Source organism: Nicotiana tabacum, chromosome 24 (genome assembly GCF_000715075.1).
Source record: "Nicotiana tabacum cultivar K326 chromosome 24, ASM71507v2, whole genome shotgun sequence".
NCBI lineage: Eukaryota > Viridiplantae > Streptophyta > Magnoliopsida > Solanales > Solanaceae > Nicotiana > Nicotiana tabacum.
Genome location: NC_134103.1, coordinates 8,312,174 through 8,338,961, shown reverse-complemented (window position 1 = coordinate 8,338,961; position 26,788 = coordinate 8,312,174). Strand labels below are relative to the sequence as shown.

At 37.7% G+C, this 26,788-nt stretch overlaps 1 pseudogene; it reads left to right on the top strand.

The window, feature by feature from the left end:
- Positions 1-26,788, top strand: part of LOC142178006 (uncharacterized) — a 64,511-nt pseudogene that overhangs the window by 6,959 nt on the left and 30,764 nt on the right.

Genomic DNA, 26,788 nt, shown 5'->3' with positions numbered 1-26,788 from the left:
TTTCTTATTATTGGAACAATTTCAGATGAGATCAATATTCCACTAATTAAGAGTTTACCTAACAAATACCATGGTTATGGCCTATGGTATTATCAAGATGTGAAAAATAAATAATACATATACTTAAACTAAGCTCACATTCATAAGGTTACTATAGAGCTTTGACCACAACAAATAACTCAATAAAATCCAAGTTGGTAAACACTCAGTAAAGATTTCACATGTTAAGGAACTACAAAATGACAGAAGAATGGATCTTATGGTCATATACAATTTATTATACCAATTTTATACAAATTAATTTTAAATAGCATCCCTTGATTGTAGCCTTTTAATTTAGTAAATCCCGAAAAATCCTCACAATTCCTTACTTACGCAGACAAACCTCAATCTTTCTAAAGAATTTTTCTCTTTCTCTCTTTGAAATCAACCCTCTTTCTACGCTGATTATACAAGGTTTTTTTCTTCTAAAGCTCATAATTTTCTCTAACAATGGCGAGGAAAGGGATTAATTTTTTATCGATTTGAATTTTGCCATGGCTGTAGTTTGGAGTTTTTTTGGGCTCCCCCTTTTCTTGTTGGTATTCCGATGGCGGGCTAGCAGCAAATGTATATTAATTATTTGACTGGATTGTTTTGAATTGAAATTGTCAATATAATTAATAAATTTTGAAGGTGTTTGACTCTCCACAATTGACAACCATTAAAAAGTTTCGAAGTTTTGAATTCGAATTCGGATTTTTAAAAAATATTTTTTGTTTGGATTGAGTCTTATTGCAAACGATTGAGGAATATTCTATGGAGTATATATCTCGATTTTGAGGATATTTGGTGAAGATTAGATTTGATATGGCAGGATTTTCATATTGAAATTCGAAGAAGAAGCAGAAGAACACACCACATACAAAATATATACAAATCATACACAAAATACATACAAAAGATATATTGTATAAAATTTGTATTAAAATTGTATTTAAGTTGTATGATATTGTAGTTGTATCTAACTGGCAAGAATGATGTATAAAAGTTGTAGATAAGTTGAAAATAAGTTGTATACTGTATAATTAGTTGTATGAAATTTGTTTTTAGTATGTATGTTGTTGTAGATATATCAAATTTTGTATTAAATTTATATGAAATTTATTTTTAATTTGTATGTTGTTGTACCATACATTATTCTTTTCTTAAAATAGGTAATTATGTCAAAGAGAAAGAAGAGTTGCGCTAAATATGGGCTTAAAATAGGTAACACACAATTAGAAGAAGTTTTATTTAGATGAAAGGACAATTTGGACGTCGTTCCCTTCAGTTACACCCTTTCCAAGCAAAGAATCCCCTAATTTAAGGCACTAATAATGGATTATTCGAAGAGAAAAGAATTTGTAAGAAAAATTTGTTTAGGGCTGGTAATATATAAAATTTGGACAATTTTGATAAATAAGTTTCAAATATTGTATAGGAAAGAAAAAATCCATATGCTAATTAGCCCATTAGTTATTAGTCCATTAATTATCCTTCCACTTAAACCTTCACTGATTGCCTATAATAAATACACCATTATAGGTTTTGGGAAGTAAGGTTTTCCTTAACGTTGCTCAGCTAGGGTTAGCTTTACAGAGTATATTCGTGTCATCACTACATGATATATGTAGGATGCGAAAATAAAGGAGTTCATCCGTCTTGTGAGGATTCCTAACTGATAATTCAAGTTCTTGAAAAAGGGATATCACTACAAGAAAAAAAAGTTTTTTTAGGGAAAATTTGGTCGCTAAAAATCTTAATTCAATTGTTATTAGTCAATTATGACCGGAAAAATCTGACTATCACTGGTTGCTAAAAGTTTTGAAGTTAAAAGTACACGATCAAATTTGCGAACTTGTTGAAACAAAACCTTCATATATATATATATATATATATATATATATATATATATATATATATATACATGCAAAAACCCTGTAAGTTCTTCCAACTTAAAAAGAAAATGGTCCAGTAATATGGTAAGACACAGAGAGATAGACTTTTGAATACCTTAAACATTTGTTGAGATTGAAAATACTAAATATAAGAATGTCTATGTCAATTCAAGGGGTATTGAAGCCAATCCCTACTGGTCCTACAATTAAGAAGCTTCTATAAAATGCTGCTGTTTCAATATTGGCCTAATGAAATTTGGGGATGTGGATAGACTTGACCAAGTACAAAAGTATATGCTAAGTAAAATTCTAGTTGAAAATTATGTTATTATCCAACTTTACTAGGTAGGAGAATACAAAATAAATGTAAGTTATATACACTAACGATAATATAAAAGAATTTTTATATTTTTAATGTCATTTAATTTGACAGTTTACCTACCTTTAGGTTACTAACTATAATATGTACTATTAAAAAATATCACGTAAAATTAACTATTCAGTGACTTAAGCATATAAAATTTAAACTCATAAATAATAGTATCATCATAGGTTGTTTATCAATAGGGTCATTTATGTGGCATACAGGGTGGTTGGATAAGTCCAAATGATATTTGCAAGCACATTTTTATCAACAAAAGCAACTTTAGTTAGAAAAATATGAGAAACTTCCTCACAACTTGCATAACATTGTGGCCCAACTTTACGAGGTAGCAAAAAGTAAACTTTCCAACTAGTTGAGCTTACAAAAAGGACAATTAAAAATTATATTCTTAATCAGAGATCTTTAGTCGGACCTTTGAAGTCTTTTTTCTTTAGTAGCATTTTACATCTCCAATATAAAAGCACCTTCCACTTCCAACAAGAGGTTGTGAGTTCGAGTCACCCCAAGAGCAAGGTGGGGAGTTAGTGGAAGGAGGGAGCCGAGGGTCTATCGGAAACAGCCTCTCTATCCCAGGGTAGGGGTAAGGTCTGCGTACACACTACCTTCCCCAGACCCCACTAGTGAGATTATACTGGGTTGTTGTTGTTGTTGTTGAACTTCTCTAATTCGTATTTAGTCGGCCTCAATATAGATATTGAACATTAAGAGGAAAACTTAAAAAAGAGGACAATTAAATCACTTGAACAAATCTTATTATAAAAGATATAAGTTGAAACATAACCACATATATACAACAAATTAAATTAAATAGTTAGTAGTTTGAATACTAGGGAAGAAGTGGAATTTAGTCGGTAGATTTTCAGAAACCAAAGGAAGAACAATAATAATTTTGGGCATTTTCTTAACTTCATTGACCTTGTTACACGCAAAGTTTTCTAAGAAGCTTCAAATATTTGCGATGACTTTGGTGACTTTCAGTTTACTGACCATATAAATAATTCATTTATGAGCCCATGTTTCCTGAAAGATCATAGCTCATATATAAATTTTAGCTATATATGAATTCATAACTCAAACAAGGTGATAAATTCGGTACTTAAAACTTGAGTGCTGAACCATCAAATTAAAATTCCGGAGGTCTCAACGAAATTGAGTCGTTGTCCAATGAGCATGCAATTAGAATAATGTTCTCTTTTGTCAACAAAAGCGACATTAATAATAAAATGATAATTATCTTTGTGATTTAGGCCTAACACTCGGAGGCTAATTAACTACACACCATTATGTACATGTGTTATTTGTCTCTCAAAATACAAGGCTGCCAAAGAAATTGTTTGTTTTTTATACTTTACTTATTCTTTTATTTTAAAACGTGTCACTATTAAAAACATAGTTGCAGAAAGCTCTCAATCTAATTTCTCATATTGGAGTAAATCTTGATTTCCACCTACTATTAACCATCATAATTCACTATATATCTAATCAATCAAATATTTATTGCCAAAATGTTTTTTCCAGATAGAAGAAAACTTAGGGAATTTGTCATTATTAATTGTTCCATGAATTAAAATTATCCACCCATGGAGTAAAAACTCTTAAGAATATACAAGAAATTACAGAAATAAAGGACAACTAAATATCAATCATGTCACGTGAACAAATCGGTATAGTGAAATTAAGTTTTGAGACAAAACTACAAACAGTAAATTAGACTGTAGTTTTCAGAAACCAATGGACGAATATGAATAAAATAAGAAAAACAAGAATAATACAAAACAAAACAAGGACTGACATGACGGAAAGAACGCGTAATGACTTTTCAGACCCCCAAATGATATTATTGAAAAAAATATTTAGACTCGAAAATGATATTATTGAACAAAATATTTAGACCTCAAATTGATATTATTGAACAAAGACTTCAAAGTGATATTATTGAACAAAATATTTGGACTCTAAAATGATATTATTGAACAAGTAATACTACTGTTGTTAGGGGTGTACATGGACCGAGTTTATTCGGTTTTTATTAAAACCAAACCAAATCAACTACATCGGTTTGGATTGGTTCAGTTTCGTCGGGATTTTTCGAATTTTTTGTTACATGAATATTATTTCAATATTACTTTGTTGAAGTTTTGATACGTAAATATATGTTTAGTAAAAATTAAAAAAAAAAAAAAAACAGATGACCTATTAAAAATTCTTTTGGGAGAATTTTCTTAGCAACACATGATAATTATTTTTTTTGGGCGTCTAACAATAATCTTTCGTTAATGTATACTTTCAAGGTTAACCGAATTTAATTATTATGATACCTAAATAATAATATGTTCTATTTAATTTATATTATGGAAATACCATTTCAAATTCAAAAAAAGATATAAGAATTTAATAGATTTGACATATGAATATGGAAGAACAAATAGATTGACGCATTTCAATAACACTTGATAAGAAAGTGATGATAAAATCCATTATTTAAAATAAATAAAAATGGAACACTATATATTCTATTAAATATTATACATCCCATAAGAGATCCCAAATATTTCTAGATATGTTTTTAAAGAAAATTCTATATAAAGTCTTAAATGTATATATAAAAATCATATATTTATATGTCGGTTTGGTTCGGAAGTTTTACTCAATGCCAAACTTAATTGGATTTTTTTTTTATCGATTTTGTTTGACTTTTTGGTTTGGGGTGATTTTCCGATTCAGTTTGTACACCCCTAAATGGTGTGATAAAAATTTTGGCATTTTCTTGCTTCATTGAATTGACCTCGTTAAATATAACAAAGTGTCCAGAAGCTCCAAATATTTGCCATATACTTTAGTGACTTTGATTCTTTCATCAAAATGTTTGGATATATTGATAAGTAAGATATGACGATTCCAGCATATGAACTAATAAACACCGTCTAGCACGAGTGTTTTGCATAAGAGAAAAGGGTCGAATTTATTTTGTATTATTTGATTTGAGTAATTTTATTTTCCTTAATTTTTTATATAATATTATTTTTCTTGTTATGAAAAACTTTCGTTTTTGCTGATACTTAACGGAGCTTCTTTAAAAGAAATTGGATTTCTATTTTGCAATTATCGGTCAATGTTATCTTCAGACCGTGAACTTCCCTTGTCCCATCATTTAGTTGGAGAAATTTTCGTGATGTTAATTCAACCTTAGCTTCATGTCGTTGATTTTATCTATATTTATTGTTTTCTTTGTGTTGAATAATTTGCTATTCTGAATTTCGGTTTGTGACTTTCACATATCTCAAAAGGGCATTTGAATAAGTCTAAACCAAGGTTTAAAGACAAGTTATGATACATTACCAATGCGAAGATTATAATACATGTCGTTGAATGATTATTTGATGCATTAAAAACATAGTATATAGTGTATAATTTCTAAACTATATGTTTACTCTTCAAACAAAATAAATGTGATGGCCCGAGAGGTATATTATAAAATATAACCCTAAATTCTGTATTTCGAAACCCCGAATAGCTCCGTTTAGCCTTTCTCGATTTGTGTGCATCGTCGGTATCTTTTTCCGGAAGGGTTTTATGTGAAAAATTGACGAAAATGTGAAATCGTGCCTTAAAACTCATTTGAGTGGATTACGGTCCACGTTTTGAGCAAACTGACCCGAATCAGTGTTTTGACCATCCTTGTATGTTCGTATCGTGATTTTGGACTTGGGCGTATGCCCGGATTCAAATTCGGAAGTCCCTAGCTTGAATTATTGTAATTTGTTGAAAACTAGAAGTTTAAAGGTTTAAAGAATTCAGAAATTTGACCGTAGTTTGACTTTGTTGCTACCGGGTTTGGATTTCGGTTGCGGAACTTGCTATAGGTCCGTTTCAGTATTTATGACTTGTATGCAAAATTTGGTGTAAAACAGAGTTGATTTGACGTGACTCGGACGTCCGGTTGAGAAATTGCATGTTCTTAAGTTTCATTGAAAATTTCATTAGTTTTGGTGTCTGATTCATAGTTCTAAGTGTTATTTTGGTATTTTGATCGCACGAGCGAGTTCGTAAGATATTTTTGGACTTATGTGCATGTTTGGTTTGGAGCCTCGAGGGCTCGGGTGAGTTTCAGATAGGCTATAGAGTGGTTTTGGACTTAGAGGAATAACTGATGCATTTCTGTTTTCTGGTTTTATTTGCAGATCTCGCATTTGCGAGGTCTAGCTCGCAAATGCGAGCCTCTCTTTTGCGAATAATGTGTCGTATTTGCGAGTGTGGGCTGGGTTGAGGAGAGTTCGTATTTGCGAGAAATTCTTCGTATTTGCTGACTCTGCATCTTCGCAATTGCGACCACTGTCCACTTGGTGCCTCTTCGCATTTGCGAAGTATAGTTCACATTTGCGGACTTCTTTGGTTCTCATTTACGACAAAATTATCGCATTTGTGATGGCAACAAGCTCAGTGGCTTCTTCGCATTTTGTAAGGGTTGATTGCATTTTCAATCATCGCAATTGCGAACTTTGTATCGCAATTGCGATAACTGCAGCTTGGTAAAAGAGGGAAAAAACAAAATTTAGCTCATTTCTTTCAAACTCTCAACCCTAAATACCCTAGAGACGATTTTTCCAAGAGACTTTCTTCCTAAATTTATTGGTAAGTGACCTTACTATATTTCTTTTCAATTACCCATTACATTCCATAAGATTTCAACCTTAAATCTAGAATTTTCATGGTAGAATAGGGATTTTGATAGAATTAGGAATTTTTGTAAAATTGGGATTTAGACCTCAAATTGAGTTCGGATTTCGAATTGCATGGCATAATATGGCTCGGGGATGAATGTGTGATCGGGTTTTGGTCCGAACCTCGGGTTTTGACCAAGCGGGCCAGGGTTGACTTTTGTTGACCTTTTCAATAATGATCTAATTGAACCTCTTTCATTCATGGGTAGTTTTTAAGGCTTATTTTGAATCGTTTGGTTAATAATTTGCTAGATTTGATTAGTTTGGAGGCTTGTTCGAAAGACAAGGCCGTGGTTGAATCTGAATTGATTGCGGATTGAGGTAAGTGTTGCGTCTAACCTTAATTTGAGGGAATTAGGAACCCTTGAGCTACGTGCTATGTGATTTACTTGTGTAGCGGCGTATATGCGAGGTGACGAGTGTATATACAACGTCAAATTACTTGTTTCCACGCTTTCCGTATTTCATTAATTACTTTATTCAATGACTTACCGTTAACTTGCTTGTCTTCCCTATTTTTTTCATTGCTTCATGTTATGCCTTGTCTGCATGCCTTAATTGCTACATGTTTATTTGTCTTCCATGCCGTAATTGCTACTTTTCATTTAGCATTTCTTGTATTAAATTGTCCATCCCCTCTCTGATTCTATACTTATTTACTACTTGTCTCTATTTGTTTCCCTCGTATATCTAAATTGTCTTATGCCTTGTTGCTTTATAGTTTCGTATTAATTATTGTCTTCATTGAAGTAGTTTTACCTGTACATATTGTTAAGATAGATATCGTTGAGTTGGTAAGTTGAGACATCCGAGTAGTTCTAGTCTCTATGATTATTATGTTATTCTGCATTGCTCATACAATCGTACTCTTGATGTGTGATTTCTTGCAAATCTTAGTTATCAAGACATTATTTGGGGAGCAGGTTGCACGCCATAACGGAAGTTGAAAAGAATGAATTGAAAAGGTGGAATAAGGATGGACTATGATATTTATTGATCATTATACAGAGGGGTCGTGTTACGCGCCATAACAGATATGTTTAAAGTTTATATTGTGGGATCACGTAACGCATCATGACCGTTTATGTGTTTTCTATTCCTTATTGTATTGTGTTGGATTCGATACTTTCATACGAGACTCTAAGGATTGGTATTTCTGATAATTACTGATTTTCTTTAAGGATTGGGTTATTTTCATGAGTTAACTGCCTTATTTCGTTTTCGTATTTTCCTTTCCAGTCACTATTTTGTACTACGTACAGGTTATTGTAAGTGGCCCGCCTTAGGCACTTATAGAGTATATGTCACAATCCAATTTCACCTATAGGTCGTGATGGCGCCCAACATCGCAGTTAGGTAAGCCAACTAGTGAATTACACAATTATTCAATTCTTTAGAAATTATCCGAGTAATTAAACTCTACTCATTTGCAAGAATTAAGAAAATTTGAAAAATTATAAACTAGGAACATAATCAAATTCAAATTTCTAATAGTGTGTGCCAAGACCTGGTGTCACAAGCGTATGAGCATCTAGTAGATTATACAAAATTCTAAATACTGTCTCAAATATAATAGACAGAATAAAATACAAGGAGAGGAACTAGCTGCTGCGGGATAACTCATAAAGGCAACTCACCACTAGGCTTCTGGGTAGCGTGGCTGCACTCCGGTAGGTCCAGCTATAGCACCGGTCTCAGGTCCTGCACAAAGAGTACAGCAAGAGTACGTAAACAATGTGTACCCAGTAAGTATCAAGCCTAATCTCGAAGAGGTAGTGACCAGAGATAGACTTTGACACTCACTAAGGGCCAATCAATAATAATAAATAAAAATAAAAATAGAAATATTTAAATCAACAAGATTTATAGGTTTAACAATAATTTTCTTTAACTAGCAAAAATAATTAAATTCCTTCAAATGCGATAATTTCTAATTTATTAATTAACTTCACAAGCTGCAATTAAAATATCAAGGTATCGTGTAATTATTATTATTAGGCACGATTTATGTCGAGGTCGTGCGACCCAATCGAGAGTGTCGTGTGCACTGCCGAGGGATGTGCTGCGCGATCCATAGATGCATCTATACTGCCGAGGCGTTCGGCACGCTCCACAAGAAAGGAGGACATTTTCTTATGTACCTCCGAAATGAGGATATATATAAGATTAATACAAGAGGATGTACAATTTCTTTTAACAATTAAGCAATTTATACAAAAATTCAAAGCATATGAGATTTCAATCTTTTATTATTTTTCCCTAACAATACACAATATAGTTTAAATACTTTAATTAAATAAAGGATACAATTTACACACGTAATTCATGTTTTGAGTCCTAAACTACCCGGACTTTAGCATAAATAGTAGCTACGCACGGACTCTCATTACCTCGTGCGTATGTAGCCCCCATAATTAGCAATAATTATTAATTTAAATTCTCTATGGGGTAATTTTCCCCTTACAAGGTTAGACAAGAGACTTACCTTATTTAAAAGTTCACTTCCCGATCAAAAATGTCAGGTAAAACTTTAATTTGGTGCCGAAAAATCCGAAACTATCTAAAAGTTATATAAAATAATTAATACATGTTCAATAATTTTAAATTAGACTATTAAATAAATTACCCTATCCAAAATGGTAAAATTTCTACAATTCACCCCGGGCCCACGTGCCCGGAATCCGAAAATATTCGGAAAAAATCGTTACCCATAATCTAAGAACTCAAATATACAATTTCCATCCAATTCCATAATTATTTTCGTGGATAAAATCTCATTTTTATAGAACTCTAGGTTTTTCATCTAAACCCTTGGTTTTCAAGATTTACCGATTATAATCTATTCATAATCTATGTATTTAACTCAAAGTGTATAGAATTAACTTATCTTCAAGTTGATAGTTGAAATCTCCTTTCAAAAAGCTCTGATATCGCCCAAAAATGGAGAGAAAATGGGCAAAATGGTTGTTTCCCGTTCTTTAAGCTTTCTGCCAAACATGCCTTTCGCACCTGCGGAGTTGTGGCCGTACCTGTGGCTTCACACCTGCGGAAAAAACCTCACAGGTGTGAGTTTCACTCGCCTGACCAGATTCACATCTGCGTGCATTACCTCGTACCTGCGCATTCGCAGGTGCGCCCAAAATTCCGCATCTGTGGTCGATGGCCTACTCCTCTCCTTCGCACCTGCGACTGGTGGCTCGCACCTGCGGCTTCCTATGCGCAGGTGCAATCGCACCAGAAGCTGGTAGTTTCAGCTCTTCTTCCAAATTCCAAATCCCAACAAGTTTAAAATCATAAAATAGACTCGCTAGGACCCTCGAAACGTGAAAAATAACATCAAAACTAAGAATCGTACCCCAAACCAATTTGATTCAAATTAGAAATTTCAAATTCTTCAAAATTACTCCGAACACGCTGAAATATACTTATACTACTCGGAATGACACCAAATTTTGCGTGCAAGTCTTAAATCGCCATACGGAGCTATTCCTAGGCTCGAAATTCTAAACGGGCCTCAATTTCTCCAAAACCTACCTTAAGCCAAATTTCAAGAACCTTAAACCTCTAAATAGCTAGTTTTCACTATTAAGCGCCAAAACGCTCCCAGGTTGTCCAAAACCCGATTCGAACATACACCAAAGTCTGAAATCATCATACAAACCTATTGGAATCGTCAAATCCTGATTCTGGGATCGTTTTCAGAAAATGTTGACCAAAGTCAAACTTAGCATTTTAAGGCCAACTTAAGGAACCAAGTGTTCCGATTTCAACCCGAATACTTCAAAATCCCGAACCAACCATCCCTGCAAGTCATAAATTAATAAAAGAACATACATGGAGTTTTATTTAGAGGAACGAGGTTCTAAAAGTCAAAATGATCGGTTGGGTCATTACATTCTCCACCTCTTAAACAAACATTCATCCTCGAACGAGTTTAGAATTGTATATGGTGTGTTGAATAAGTATGGATATCTGCTCCGCATGTCTTCCTCGGCCTCCCAAGTCGCTTCCTCGACTAGTTGGCCCCTCCACTGGACTTTTACTGCAGAAATCTTCTTGGACCTCAACTGGCGAACCTGCTTATCAACAATGGCAACTGGTTCTTCTTCATAACCCAAACTCTTATCTAGCTGAACTCTGCTGAAGTCTAACACATGTGGTAGATCGGCATGATACTTCCGGAGCATAGATACATGACATGATACTTTCGGAGCATAGATACATGAAAAACCAGATGAACTCCTGATAGACTAAGCGGCAAAGCAAGCTCGTAAGGAACCTCCCCAACTCATCTCAACACCTCAAATGGGCCAATAAACCTTGGGTTCAACTTCCCTTTTTTCCCAAATCTCATGATTCCCTTCATCGGCGAAACTTTCAAGAGAAATATTTCACCCACCATAAAAGATAAATCACGCGCTTTTTGATCCACATAACTCTTCTATCTGGACTGTGCTGTACGAAATCTCTCATGAATCAACTTTACCTTTTTCAAGGCATCCTTCACCAAATCAGTACCATATACCTTAGCCTCACCGGGCTCAAATCATCCGATGGGCGAACGACATCGCCGACCATATAAAGCTTCAAATAGAGCCATCTCGATGCTGGATTGGTAACTGTTATTATAAGAAAACTCGACCAAAGGCAAGAAATGATCCCACTGGCCTCCAAAGTCAATTACACATGCCTGAGCATATCCTCCAGAATTTGAACTGTTCACTCTGACTGCCCGTCGGCCTGCGGATGAAAGGCTATGATGAGCTCTACACGAGTCCCCAATTCACTATGTACTGCTTCCAGAAATATGAAGTAAACTGAGGGCCTCTATCTGATATGATGGAAATTGGCACACCGTGCAACCGAGCTATCTCCTGAATATAAATCTGGGCCAACCTCTCTGAAGTATACATAGTCACAACCGGAACGAAGTGTGCCGACTTGGTCAACCTATCGATAATGACCCAAACTGCATCAAACTTCCGCAAAGTCCGCGGAAACCCAACTACAAAGTTCATAGTAATACGTTCCCATTTCCACTTCGGTATAGTCATCTGCTGAAGTAGGCCACCTGGCCTCTGGTGCTCATATTTAACTTACTGGAAATTTAAGGACCTAGCTACATACTTAACTATGTCCCTTTTCATTCGCCGCCACCAATAATGCTGCCTTACATCACGATACATCTTCGTGGCACCTGGATGAATAGAATTTCGAGAACTGTGTGCCTCCTCTAGCATCTTTTTCCCTAGTCCATCCACATTAGGAACACATAGATGATCCTGGAGTCGCAGAATACCATCCGCGCCGACAGTAACTTCCTTGGCACCGCCCCGTAGTACCGTTTCTCGAAGAACCATTAAGTGTGGTTCATCATACCGGCGAGCCTTGATCTGCTCAAATAGTGAAGACTGTGCCACAACACATACAAGAATTCGGCTAGGCTCTGAAATATCCAATTTTACAAGTCTGTTAGCCAAGGACTGAATGTCCAAAGCTAATGGTCTTTCTTCTGCTGCAATAAAAGCCAAACTACCCATACTCTCCGCCTTTCTACTTAAGGTGTTTGCAACCACATTTCCTTTGCCCGGGTGATACAGGATAGTAATATCATGATCTTTTAGCAACTCAAGCCATCTGCGCTAACTCAAATTCAGGTCCCTCTACTTGAACAAATGCTGCAAATCATGATGATCAGTGTAAACTTCACAAGACACCCCATAAAGATAATGCCTCCAAATCTTAAGAGCGTGAACAATTGCAGCTAACTCCAGATTACGTACCGGATAATTCTTCTCGTGAGGTTTCTGCTGACGTGAAGCATATGCAATAACTCGCCCCTCCTATATTAATACATAATCCAAACCAATGCGTGAAGCGTCACAATACACTGTATATATATCCCCAAACCGGAAGACAACACTAACATTGATGTTGTGGTCAATGTTCTCTTGAGTTTTTGAAAGCTCACCTCATAATCATCGGACTATCGAAACTAAGCACCCTTCTGGGTTAATTTGGTCAAAGGTGCTGCAATAGATGAAAAGCCCTCCATGAACCGACGATAATAACCTACTAAACCTAGAAAACTCATGATCTCAGTCGCCGAAGTGGGACAATGCCAATTCTGAACTGCCTCAATCTTTTTGGGATCAACTTTAATGCCCTTGCCCGATACAACATGCCCAAAAATGCTACAGACTCTAGCCAGATTTCACATTTAGAGCACTTAGCATATAACTTTTGTTCCCGCAAGGTCTGAAGCACCACTCTCATATGTTGCTCGTGCTCTTCCTTACTGCACGAGTAAATCAAAATATCATCAATGAAGACAATGACAAACGAATCAATATACGGCCTAAATACCTTGTTCATCAAATCCATAAACGCCACCAGGGCGTTAGTTAACCCGAAAGACATCACCATAAACTCATAATGACCATATCTAGTCCGAAAAGCAGTCTTCAGAACATCCGAATCCCGAATCTTCAGCTGATGGTACCCGACCTCAAGTCGATCTTAGAAAACATCCTAGCACCCTGCAACTAGTCAAATAGATCATCAATATGCAATAATAGGTACTTGTTCTTAATAGTGACTTTGTTCAATTGACGATAATCAATACACATTCGCATCGTTCCATCCTTCTTCTTCACAAATAATACCCGTGCACCCCAAGGCGATACACTCGGTCTGATGAACCCTTTGGCTAGTAACTCTTCAAGCTGTTCTTTCAATTCTTTCAATTATTTTGGAGCCATGCGATACGGTGGGATAGATATAGGCTGGGTATCTGGAGCCAAGTCAATACAAAAATCAATATCACGATCTGATAGCATGCCTGGAAGATCTGAAGGAAATGCATCGGAGAACTCCCGAACTACATGCACTGAGTCAATAGTTAGAGTCTCTGCAGTAGTATCCCAAACATAGGCTAGATAAGCCAAACAACTCTTCTCAACCATGTGTCGAGACTTCATAAAAGAAATAACCCGATTAGATACACTAACAGACGAACCCTTCCACTCCAGCCTAGGCAATGCTGGAATAGCCAAGGTAATAGTCTTGGCATGGCAATCTAGGATGGCATGATATGGAGATAACCAGTCCATGCCCAGGATGATTTCAACGTCGGTCATCTCAAGCAGTAGAAGATCTACTCTAGTTTCATAAGCACAAAATGTAATAATACAAGACCGGTAGATCCGATCCACAACAACAGAATCGCCCACAGGAGTGGACACATAAACACGAGTACTTAAGGACTCACGAGAAACACCCAGGAAATGAGAAAATGGAGATGACACATAGGAATATGTAGACCCTGGATCAAATAATACTGAGGCATCTTTGCCGCAAACAGAAATAATACCTGTAATCACTGCATTTGAGGCCTCTGCATCTGGTCTGGCCAAAAAAGCATAGAACCGAGCTGGAGCGCCAACTGGCTGGCCTCCACCTGGTTGACCTCCACCTCTAGGATGACCCCTACCCACCTGTCCTCCGCCTCTAGGTGGTCAGACGGCTGGTGGGGTAACTGGTGTGGTAATCATAGGCTGTTGACCCTGCTGCACTGGTCTACCCTGAAGCTTGGGGCAGAATCTCCGCATGTGACTAGGATCCCCGTACTCATAACAACTCTTCGGTGCGATGGGCTGTTGACTAAGAGTCTGGCCCTGGTGACCTGAATACCCACTGGAAAAACCCTGAATAACTGGTGGGCGATAATAACTCTCTGGCATAACGCTGAAATAAGGTTTCACTGGAGCACCCCGAGGAGGCGATGGTGCTGGATATGGGGGCCTGCTAGACTGCCCTCTCACGAACTGACCTCCGCCCCCAGACAGAGAACCTCTGAACTCTCCAAAATATTTGAACCGCTTATCTCTCATAACGTGCTCTCGGCTCTACTGACACACACCCTTAATCCTCCGGGCTATCTCCACGACTAGCTCATAAGAAGTACCTATCTCAACCTCTCGGGGCATAGTGGCCTGAATGCTAGTATGTAAACCCACAACAAACCTCTACACTCTCTCTGCCTCAGTAGGGAATATCATACGTGCATGGCAAGACAACTCAGAGAACCTCGCCTAATAATCGGTCACTAACATCTGACCCTGCCGGAGCTGCTCAAACTGAAACTACAACTCTTCCCTATGGGAGGGTGGAATATACCTGACCAGGAAAATACGGGTGAACCTGTCCCAAGTCATGGGAGAGAATCTGCTGGTCAGCCAAGAAGATAAGACATCCACCATCTACGGGCTCTGCCCTCTAGCTAAAAAGTAGCAAAGTCTACCCTATAAGACTCCAATATCCTCATGTTGTCCAGTCTGTCCCTGCACCGATCAATGAAATCCTGGGGATCCTCATGTCGCTTACCCCCAAAGACAGGAGGATGTAGTCTAGTCCATCTGTCCAATAGCTTCTGTGGCTCGGCGGTTGCAGTTGGTCTGGGCTCAGGTGTAGCTGCTGCCACTAGCTGGGCTCCACCCACGGGTAGTACACCCTAGGTCTGATATACAACAGATGCCTGCCCATGAGCTTGTGCGGTAGGGGTATGTTCTTTCCGGCCCGCCTGAGATGTGGCTGGGTCTGCCGGAAATAAACCGGCCTAAGTCATAGTGTCCATGAACCGCAGCACACGGCCCATGACCTCCTGGAATCCCGGAGCAGACATAAAATCCACCGGAGCTGGCTCTACCATGGGAACCTCGCCATGTTCCTCAATAATGAGATCCTATGCTGGACCCACTAGTGGTATAACTGGAACTATCCTGGGACGTCCGCATCCCCTACCACGGGCTGGAGCCCTCCCTCGGCCTCTAACAACAGAGGGTGTAACTCTTCCTTGGTCTGGAACCTCATTAGAGCGCGTTCTCACCATCTGTGAGAGAATAAGAGAAAGATATTTAGTACTACATCAATTGCACGATGTGAGATGAAGAAAGCTAGTTTTCTAACACCATATAGCCTCTCGAAGATAAGTACAGACATTTCTATACCGATCCGCAAGACTCTATTAGGCATGCTCATAACTTGTGAGACCTACGTGAACCTAAGGCTCTGATACCATGTTGTCACGACCCAATTTCACATATAGGTCGTGATGGCGCCCAACATCGCAGTTAGGCAATCCAACTAGTGAATTACACAATTATTCAATCCTTTAAATATTATCCTAGTAATTAAACTCTACTAACTTACAAGAATTAAGAAAATCTAAAAATTTTGGTAAATTAAAAACCAGGAACATAATCAAATCCAAAATTCTACTAGTGTGTGCCAAGATCTGGTGTCACAAGCGTATGAGCATCTAGTAGATTATACAAAATTCTAAATATTGTCTGAAATACAATAGACAGAATAAAATACAAGGAGAGGCACTAGCTGCTGCGGGATAACTCAGAAAGGCAGCTCACCACTAGGCCTCTAGGTATCGTGGATGCGCTCTGGTAGGTCCAACTATAGCACCGGTCTCAGGTCCTACAAAAAAAGTACAGATAGTGTAGCATGAGTACGTAAACAACATGTACCCAGTAAGTATCAAGCCTAATCTCGAAGAGGTAGTGACTAGAGGTCGACTTTGACACTCACTAAGGGTCAATAATAATAAATAAAAATAAAAATAGAAATATTTAAATCAACATGATTTATAGGATTAACAATAATTATATTTAACTAGCATAAATAATTAAATTCCTTCAAATGCGGCAATGTTCAATTTATTAATTAACTTCACAAGATGCAATTAAAATATCAAGGTATCGTGTAATTATTATTGTTAGGCACGATTTCTGCCGAGGTCGTACGACCTGATCTAGAGTGTCGTGTACACTGCCGAGGGACGTGTGGTGCGATCCATAGATGCATCTATACTGCCGAGGCATTCGGCCCGCTCCACAAGAAAGGAAGACATTTTCTTATGTACCTCCGGAATGAGGATATATATATTATAAGATTAATACAAGAGGATGTACAATTTCTTTTAACAATTAATTAATTTATACAAATATTCAACTATATGAGATTTCAATCTTTTACTATTTTCCCTAATAATTCACAATATAGTTCAAAAACTTTAATTAAATAAAGGATATAATTTATACACGTAATTCATGATTTGAGTCCTAAACTACCCGGACTTTAGTATAAATAGTAGCTACGCACGGACTCTCGTCATCTCGTGCGTATATAGCCCCCGCAATTAGCAACAATTATGAATTTAAATCATCTATGGGATAATATTTCCCTTACAAGGTTAGACAAGAGACTTACCTTGTCTCAAAGTCCACTTCCCGATCAAAAATATCGCGTAAAACTACAATTCGGTGCCGAAAAATCCAAAACTATCCAAAATATAAAATGATTAATACATGTTCAATAATTCAAAATTAGACTCAAATTCTGAGGAAATCGTTACCCATAATCTCAAGAACTCAAATATATAATTTTCATCCAATTCGATAACCATTTTCGTGGTTAAAATCTCATATTTATGAAAAATCTAGGTTTTTTATCTAAACCCTTGATTTCCAAGATTTACCGGTTATAATCTATCCATAATCTATGTACTTAACTCAAAGTGTGTAGAATTAACTTACCTTCAAGTTGTTAGTTGAAATCCCCTCTCAAAAAGCTCTGAAATCGCCCAAAAATGAAGAGAAAATGGGCTGGGCAAAAATGGTTGTTTCCCGTTCTTTAAGCTTTCTACCAAACAGGCCTTTCACACCTGCAGAGGTGTGACCGCACCTGCGGCTTCACACTTGCAGAAAAAGCCTAGCAGATGCGAGTTTCACTCGCCTAACCAGCTTCGCATCTGCGCGCATTGCCTCGCACATGCGCGTTCGCAGGTGCGCCCAAAATTCCGCATCTGCGGTCTATGGCCCGCTCCTCTCCTTCATATCTGCGACTGGTGGCTCGCACATGCGGCTGCCCATGCGCAGGTGCGATCACACCAGAAGCTGGAAGCTTCAGCTCTTCCTTTAAATTCCAAAATTGGTCCGAGCCTCGCCCAGTTAACACTCGGGGCCCCCGGGGCCTCTCCTGAACATACCAACATGTTTGAAATCATAAAACGGACTCGCTCAAACCCTCGAAACATGTAAAACGACATCAAAACTAAGAATCATACCCCAAACCAATTTGATTCAACTTAGAAATTTCAAATTCTTCAAACATACTCCGAACGCACCGATGGTGGGAAATCTGGGTCGTGACAAGTTGGTATCAGAGCACAAGGTTGCCTAGGTCTCACGAGTCACGAGCAATATTAGTAGATTCTGGAGGATCGATTCAGAGGCGTCTTTTCTTATCTTCCAGAAGCTATGGAGTTTAAGGAAAATATCATTTCTTTCTTACTCTATCGTGCGATTTTATTCTATCATTGTTGATTGAACCCTTATACTCTTATTCTCTGGCAAATAACGAGAACACGCACTGCATCTACCGCCGGACAAGAGCCAGATTCCCCTTGTGGAAGCTACGACTAGGGGCAGAGGTCGAGGCCGTGGTCGCGCCAGAGGTAGAGGCAGAGCTCAGTCTAGAGCTCGAGCAGCAACACCAGTAGTGGAGCCTCGGGTGGATTTTGAGGAGGAAGTTCCATCTCAGACTGTACCCGTTGGACCAACTCAGGTCCCGGAGGGGTTCATAGCCACTCTAGTGCTTCAGGATGCTCTAGTTTGTTTGGTGGGCCTTATGGAGAGTGTGGCCCTAATCAGTACATTCCCGGTGGCACCATCCGTCTCTCGAGCATGGGGGAGAAGCACAAACTCCTGCTACTCATACTCCGGAGTAGATGGCTCCCCAGTATCAGACTCCAGCAGCCCCGCCAATTGGGGTAGTTCAGCTGGTTGTTGCGGCACAAGACGGTGATAGGACCTCCATGTATTCTGAGGCTTTGTTGATATTAGACAAGTTTACCAAGCTCTTTCCAGTTCACTTAAGTGGTGCACCTTCCGAGGACCCACAGGGTTTTCTGGACCGTTTCCACGAGGTAATGCGAGACATGGGTATAGTTAAGACCAATGAGGTCGAGTTTGCTGCATTTCAGATGACTGGTTTCGCTCGAAGATTGTGGAGAGATTATATTTTGACTAGACCAGTTGGGTCGCCTACGCTTATCTAGCATAAGTTCTCACAACTATTTCTAGAGAAGTTCATTCCTGTCACCTTGAGAGAGGAGTATCGTAGGCTGTTCGAGTGTCTTCAACAAGGTAGTATGACTGTCACCCAGTGTGAGACTCGATTTGTGGACCTAGCTCGCCATGCTACCATCTTGCTACCTATTGAGAGGGAGATAGTAAGGAGATTTATTGATGGGCTCACTTACATTATTAGGATTTAGATGGCCAAGGAGACAGGGAGTGACATTTCCTTCTAGACGGCCGTAGTTATTGGGAGACGGATCGAGTTAGTTCGTGCTCAAGAGAATGGGCCTATGTCAGATAGGAGGCCTCGTCACTTAGGTGGGTTTAGTGGTGCCTCATCTGGAGGCTGGGGTTCTTTTGGTAGAGGCCATCCTCCTAGTCCGTTTCAGTCGACACTTCAGGTAGCCCATGGTGCTTCGGGCGGTCGTGGTTCTTACGGGTCTTGTTCTGAGTAGCCAGCATTTAGTGCATATTCAGCTCCTATCAGTGCACCACTACTCCAGAGCTACTACAATGGCTATTCAGACAGTCAGGGTCAGTCCTCATTTCAGCAGCCGAGGGGTTGCTTTGAGTGTAGGGGCATAGATCACATTAGGAGGTATTGCCCTAGGTTGGCGAGCAACAGATCTCAACAGGGCTCCCATGCCATAGTTTTATCATCGGTTGCTCCGCATCCCGCTCAGCCAGGTAGAGGTAGGGGTCAGGCAGCCAGAGGTAGAGGTCAGGCCGTTAGAGGTGGAGGCCAACTAGCTAGAAGCTGTCTTAGGAACGTGGTTCATAGTGGTGGGGCTCAGCCCTAATTTTATGCTTTCCCAGCTGGGCCTGAGGCCAAGTCATCCGACCCCATTATCACAGGTATTATTCCAGTTTGCCATAGATATGCTTCAGTTCTATTTGATCCGGGATCTACTTACTCCTATGTGTCATCCTATTTTGCTTCATATCTAGTTATGCCTCGTGATTCTTTGGGTGCTCCTGTGTATGTGTCCACGCCTGTGGGAGATTCTATTGTTGTAGATCGTGTCTATCGCTCGTGTGTGGTTACTATTGGGAGTCTTGATACTAGTGTATATCTTCTACTTCTTGATATGGTAGATTTTGATATTATCTTAGGCATGGATTGGCTTTCACCTTATCATGCCCTATTTGTCTGTCACGCCAAGACGGTGACCTTATCCATGCTGGGGTTGCCTCGATTAGAGTGGAAAGGGACTCCTAGCCACTCTACCAGTAGGGTTATTTCTTATGTGAAGGCTCGACGTATGGTCGAGAAGAGATGTCTAGTTTATTTAGCCTATGTCTGCGATTCTAGTGCGGAGGTTCCTTCCATGGAATCATTACCAGTTGTTTGTGAGTTTCCAAAGGTATTTCCTGTAGATCTGTCGGGGATGTCATCCGACAGAGATATTGACTTCTGTAGTGATTTGGCTCCAGGCACTCAGCCCATTTCTATTCCACCATATAGTATGGCCCTGCCGGAGTTGAAGGAATTGAAGGAGTAGTTGCAAGATTTGCTTGATAACATATTCATTAGACCTAGTGTCTCACCCTGGGGTGCACCCGTGTTGTTCGTAAAGAAGAAAGATGGATTGATGAGGATGTGTATAGACTATCCGCAGTTTAACAAAGTCACTATCAAGAACAAGTATCCGTTGCCGAGGATTGATTACTTATTTGATCTACTTTAGGGTGCCAAAGTGTTTTCGAAGATTGATTTGCGGTATGGTTATCATCAGTTGAAGATTAGAGCATCTGATATCCCTAAGACGGGTTTTCGAACTCGGTATGTGTATTATGAGTTCGTTGTGATGTCATTTGGGTTGACAAATGCCCCAACAACATTTATGGATTTGATGAACCGAGTGTTCAAGCGCTATTTGTATTCCTTTTTTATTGTATTTATTGATGAAATCTTGATCTACTCCTGCAGTCGAGAGGAGCATGAGTAGCATATTCGGATTGTACTTCAGACTTTGAGGGATAGCCAGTTATATGTCAAGTTTTTAAAGTGTGAGTTTTGATTAGACTCATTCACCTTTTTGGGACATGTTGTATCGGTGAAGGGCATAAAGGTGGATCCTAAGAAGATTGATGCAGTTTAGAACTGGCCTAGACCTACTTCTGCTACAGAAATCCCGAGCTTCCTGGGTTTGGCGGGTTATTATCGCCGGTTCGTGGAGGGGTTTTCACCTATAACAACCCCATTGACCAGATTGACCCAAAAGGGTGCCCCGTTCAGATGGTCGGATGAGTGTGAGTTGAGCTTTCAGAAACTCATGACTGCTTTGACTACGACACCAGTGTTGGTGTTTCCCCTCGATTCAGAATCTTACACGGTGTATCCTGATGCATCTCGTATGGCAGGGTGATTGCATACGCGTCACGGCAGTTTAAGATTCATCAAAAGAATTACCTTGTTCATGACTTAGAGTTGACAGCTATTGTTCATGCGTTGAAGATTTGGAGGCACTATCTTTACGGCGTGTCGTGTGAGGTATTCACGGATCATCGGAGTCTGCAGTATTTGCTCAAACAGAGGGATCACAATGGAGGTAGAGGAGGTGGTTGAAGATGTTGAAAGATTATGATATCACCATTTTGTTCACCCTAGAAAGACCAATGTGGTGGCTGATGCCTTGAGTAGAAAGGCTGTGAGTAAGGGCAGCCTTGCATGTATTACAGTTGGTGAGAGGGCGTTTGCTGCACATATTTAGGCGTTGGCCAATCAGTTCATGAAGTTAGATATTTCAGAGCCCAATTGTGTTCTAACTTGCACAGTCACTCGGTTTTCCTTGTATGAGCGCATCAGAGAGCGTCAATATGATGATCCTCATTTGCTTGTCCTTAAGGATGAACGGAAACGACATCACTTGAACACCATTAGTACTATAGTAAATAACAATCATTTATAGTCTGGAACTGTACCTATATGAGATTAATAAGTTTGAGAAGGGGACATCACAACAAGAAAATAAGCTTTTAGCGAGAGAAAATTTGGTTGCTAAAAAATTTAATTAAATTTTTATTAGTCAATTTCGACGAGAAAAATTTGACTATCACTGGTTGCTAAAAGCTTTGACGTTAAAAGTACACGATCAAATTTGCAATTAGGTCGTTAAAATATGGTAAGACACAGAGAGATAGACTTTTGAATACCTTAAACATTTGTTGGGATTGAAAATACTAATAGTAAGAATGTCTATGTCGTTTCAATTCAATTGGTATTGGAGTCAATCCCAACTGGTCCTACAATTAAGTAAAATTCTAGTTGAAAATTATGTTATTATCCAACTTTACTGGGTAGAGGAATACAAAACTGACGGCAGAGTGAAGAATTTTTTATACTTTTAATGTAATTTAATTTTTTGTAACAATTTACAGTTTACTTACCATTTATTTTAAATTATTAACTAATTTGTACTATTAAGTAAAGTAACATAAAATTAACTATTAAGTTATCTGAGAACATATAAAACTTAAACTCATAAAAATATCGTCATAGGTGGTTTATCAATAGGGTCATTTATGTGGCATACAGGGTGGTTACATAAGTCCAAATGATATTTGCGAGCACAATTTTATCAACAAAAGCAACTTTAGAAATATATGAGAAATTTTCGTAAAAATAGCACGGGCTAGCCAGTTTTCGGACTGGTCATTCAAAAATAACCAGCGTTTGCCAAGTCATTGAAAAATAGCCACTATTTTGCTGCAATAGAGACCGGTCCAGCATAATATACTGGAGTTCGATACACCTGTGTATAAACTTCAAGCATATTATGCTAGAACTCCAATTCACGAAAAGTTCCAGCTTAATATACTGGAGATTCGAGCATCTGTGTATGAACTTCCAGCATATTATACTGGACCGGTATACTTTGCTGAAACTCCAGTATATTATGCTGGAGTTCTAGTATACTTATGATGGAACTCCATTATATTATGCTGGAGTTCCGGTATACTTATGTTAGAACTCCAGTATAATATGCTGGAGTTCCAGTATACTTATGCTGGAACTCCAGTATAATATAGTGGAGTATTTTCCGGATTTTGAATAGTGTTTTCGTTAAGATTTATCTTTACATGAAAAATGGCTAAATTTCAATTACTTTTGAAAGTGTAACTATTTTTGAATGACCGCTTGTAAATCTAGCTATTTTTGAATTTTTTCCGAAATTTCCTCACAACTTGCGTAAGATTGTGGCCCAACTCTATGAGGTAGAAAAATACTAACTTTCCACCTAATTGGGCTTATAAAAAGGATAACTAAAAAAAATTCTTAGTCGGAGTATTCGGTTCGAACTCTAAATGTGGAGTCGATTTTGTTGAGGAGCATTTTACCTTTCCAATTCGTATTTAGTTCGCTTAATGAAAATATTGAACACCAGGTAGAAATTAAAAGCAAATTTTATTATAAAAGCAATAAGCTGAAACTTAATCACATATATACAACAAATTAAATTAAATAATTTAGTCGGTAGATTTTCAGAAACGAAGGGAAGAGCAATAATAATAATAATAATAATAATAATAATAATAATAATAATAATAATAATAACTCAAAAATATGATGGAAAACGCGTAGTGAGCTTTGAAGAGTCTTCAGTCCACTCTTTTATTTGAATCCAAACATTATTATTGAGCTAGTAGCATTGTTACTATTATTAATTTTAGGCATTTTCTTAACTTCATTGAACTTGTTACACGTAAAGTTCTCTAAGAAGCTCCAAATATTTGCGATGACTTTGGTGACTCTCAGTTCATTCGTGTATATAGCGTATGAAACCATGTCTCCTGAACGATCATAACTCATAAATTTTAGTTATATATGAATTCATAATTCGTACAAGGTGATAAATTCAGTACTTAAAACTCGAGTGCTGAACCCATCGAATATCCGATTTTTATAGAATCATCCATGTGGCATATAGGTCTCAACGAAATTGAGTCGTTGTCCAATGAGCATGCAATTAGAATAATGTTCTCTATTGTCAACAAAAACGACTTTAATAATAAAATGATAAATATCTTTGTGATTTAGGCCTAACACTTGGAGGCTAATTAACTTCACACCATTATGTACATGTGTTATTTGTCTCTCAAAATACAAGGCTGCAAAAGAAATTGTTTGTTTTTTATACTTTACTTATTCTTTTATTTTAAAACGTGTCACTATTAAAAACATAGTTGCAGAAAGCTCTCAATCTAATTTCTCATATTGGAGTAAATCTTGATTTCTACCTACTATTAACCATCATAATTCACTATATATCTAATCAATCAAATATTTATTGCCAAAATGTTTTTCCCAGATAGAAGAAAATTTAGGGAATTTGTCATTATTAATTGTTCCATGAATTAAAATTATCCACCCATGGAGTAAAAACTCTTTAAGAATATATAATAAATTACAGAAATAAAGGACAATTGAGTATCAATCATGTCACATGAACACATCACTATAGTGAAAGTTAAGTTTTGAGACTAAACTACAAACAGTAAATTAGACTGTAGTTTTCAGAAACCTCGTTATTCTCTAGAAAAAGGACTGACATGACGGAAAACGCGTAGTGAGTTTTCAAAATTATTCTACACTCTACTCTTTAACTTGGATTGGTGAAGAAAATAATTAGACCTCGTTAAATGTAACAAAGTCTCCTTTTTCTCTTAGAAGTTCCAAAATTTTCCATGACTTTGGTGAATTTAATTCCTATCGAACTTTTGGAATATATCGATACGTAAAATATGACGAATCCAGTACATGAACTAAAATAAGAGCTAGGGTAATTAAGGGCAAATCGAAGGTCCATTGGGATTGGGCATGGACGAGCCTCGGGTTAGCATTGATGGAAAAAGGACTTTTCCCATCAAATCATTAACCGGTGTAGGATTCAAGATCAGAAATTCGAGTCAAATCGACCTTCCCCTCTCATCTCAGGGTGAGGTAAGAAATTGTTTAAAATGTTCGTTGCTCAATATCTCGAATGCTCAAAAAGTTTGGCTAACTACTCTTCTGATCCAGAATGGATTTTGGGAGAAGGGCAACGCCTCACCTTGCTGTACGAAAGTGTACGTTGTTGGGACGGGTTCAAACTGGACAGAAGGGACGAGGAAAAACAAAGCCTCCCTTGATATATATTACTTCAACCTTAACTACATGTTGATTTTATCCATGTCTCTTATTTTCAGTGGTATTCGGGTCCGGTTATAAAAATGATAATTTTGTATCAAATTTATTTATGTTCAGTATTATGATTTGTGATAATGATAATGAATGTTATTGATGAATGTATTGTTGGGTTTTGAGATAGTTTTTAGAACTTGTCGATATAAGTCATGTTTCATGTTTTTTTTTTTTTAGAAAAAGAAGTGAAACATGTTTTGAAAACTTATGTCCAAACATATTTTCATCTTCAAACCAAACTTCACCCAAATAAGATTTTTCAAAATAAATTTGGGAATTTATGGACAAACGCTAGCTTAGTTTCTTTGTTTTATTTGCTCATCTTATACAAGGCTGCTATTCTCAGGTCTGGAGAGAAACTTGATATCTAATTACGAATAGATATTTATATAAGTTTTTTAAAGGGCAATCCGGTGTACAAAATATTTCACGTTCACATATAGTTCGAGGAAGAGCCGCACCTCAAAGGGTGTGAGGTAGACATCCTACCTTAATGCAAGAATTAGTGACTGCTTCTATGGCTCGAACCTGTAACCTATAGGTCACACAGAGACAACTTTAATATTTATGTAAGCTTTCAACCAACCAAAATTTAGTATCTAAATTAACTTTTCCTTTTAATAGTGTTTTTGAACAAAAGGTAGTACTTGAAGAAGTAAGTTGTATATGATCAAAATCGAGCTCACCTACGACATGACAGGCTAGGTCCGAAACGTGAAAATAAAGGACTAAAGATCGAACTCAAGTCATACTAGGCTAGAGCCCGGGGGCAGAACGTCTGCCTTCGAGAATATCGAGATTGTGATTCCGGAATCGGTCCTAACCTCGAAAGTGCTCGAAGGAACATTGTTAGCTTAGCCAACATGAGACCGAAATATCCGTGACCATCGGATATTACGGCAGGAATCTCGGCACGAATCAATAAGGAACCGACAATCAGCAAATCAAGAGATTTTTTTAACCTTTTATAGAATTGTACCTAAAGTAAGACTCCTCTAATATATAAAGGGGGTCTGATAATTCATTAGCATATTGTAACACTCATTTCAAAGTAATACATTATTATTTTTCTCTTTAAACTCTTGTTCTTCTATATCTTGATACTGATCGAAGTGCATCCGACTCGAGGGTGAGTGACCTCCCAAGACTGAAATTGTCCAATTCGTGTGATTTGAATTTACTTTATCGTTGTTTATTTCAATTGCAACTTAATTTATCACTTTGTGTCAAGTTAATCCGCATATCCTTAAAACCACTTATAAATTCAATTGTTATCCGATTTTGAAGATAAACAGTTTGGCGCCCATTGTGGGGCTAAGGACAATAGTGGTTATTTAATATAAATTTCCATAACACACACAACTTTACACTTATTTTTTGAAGTGTCTCTAATTTCAAGTTAAAACTCGAAATGTCAAACTCTCAAT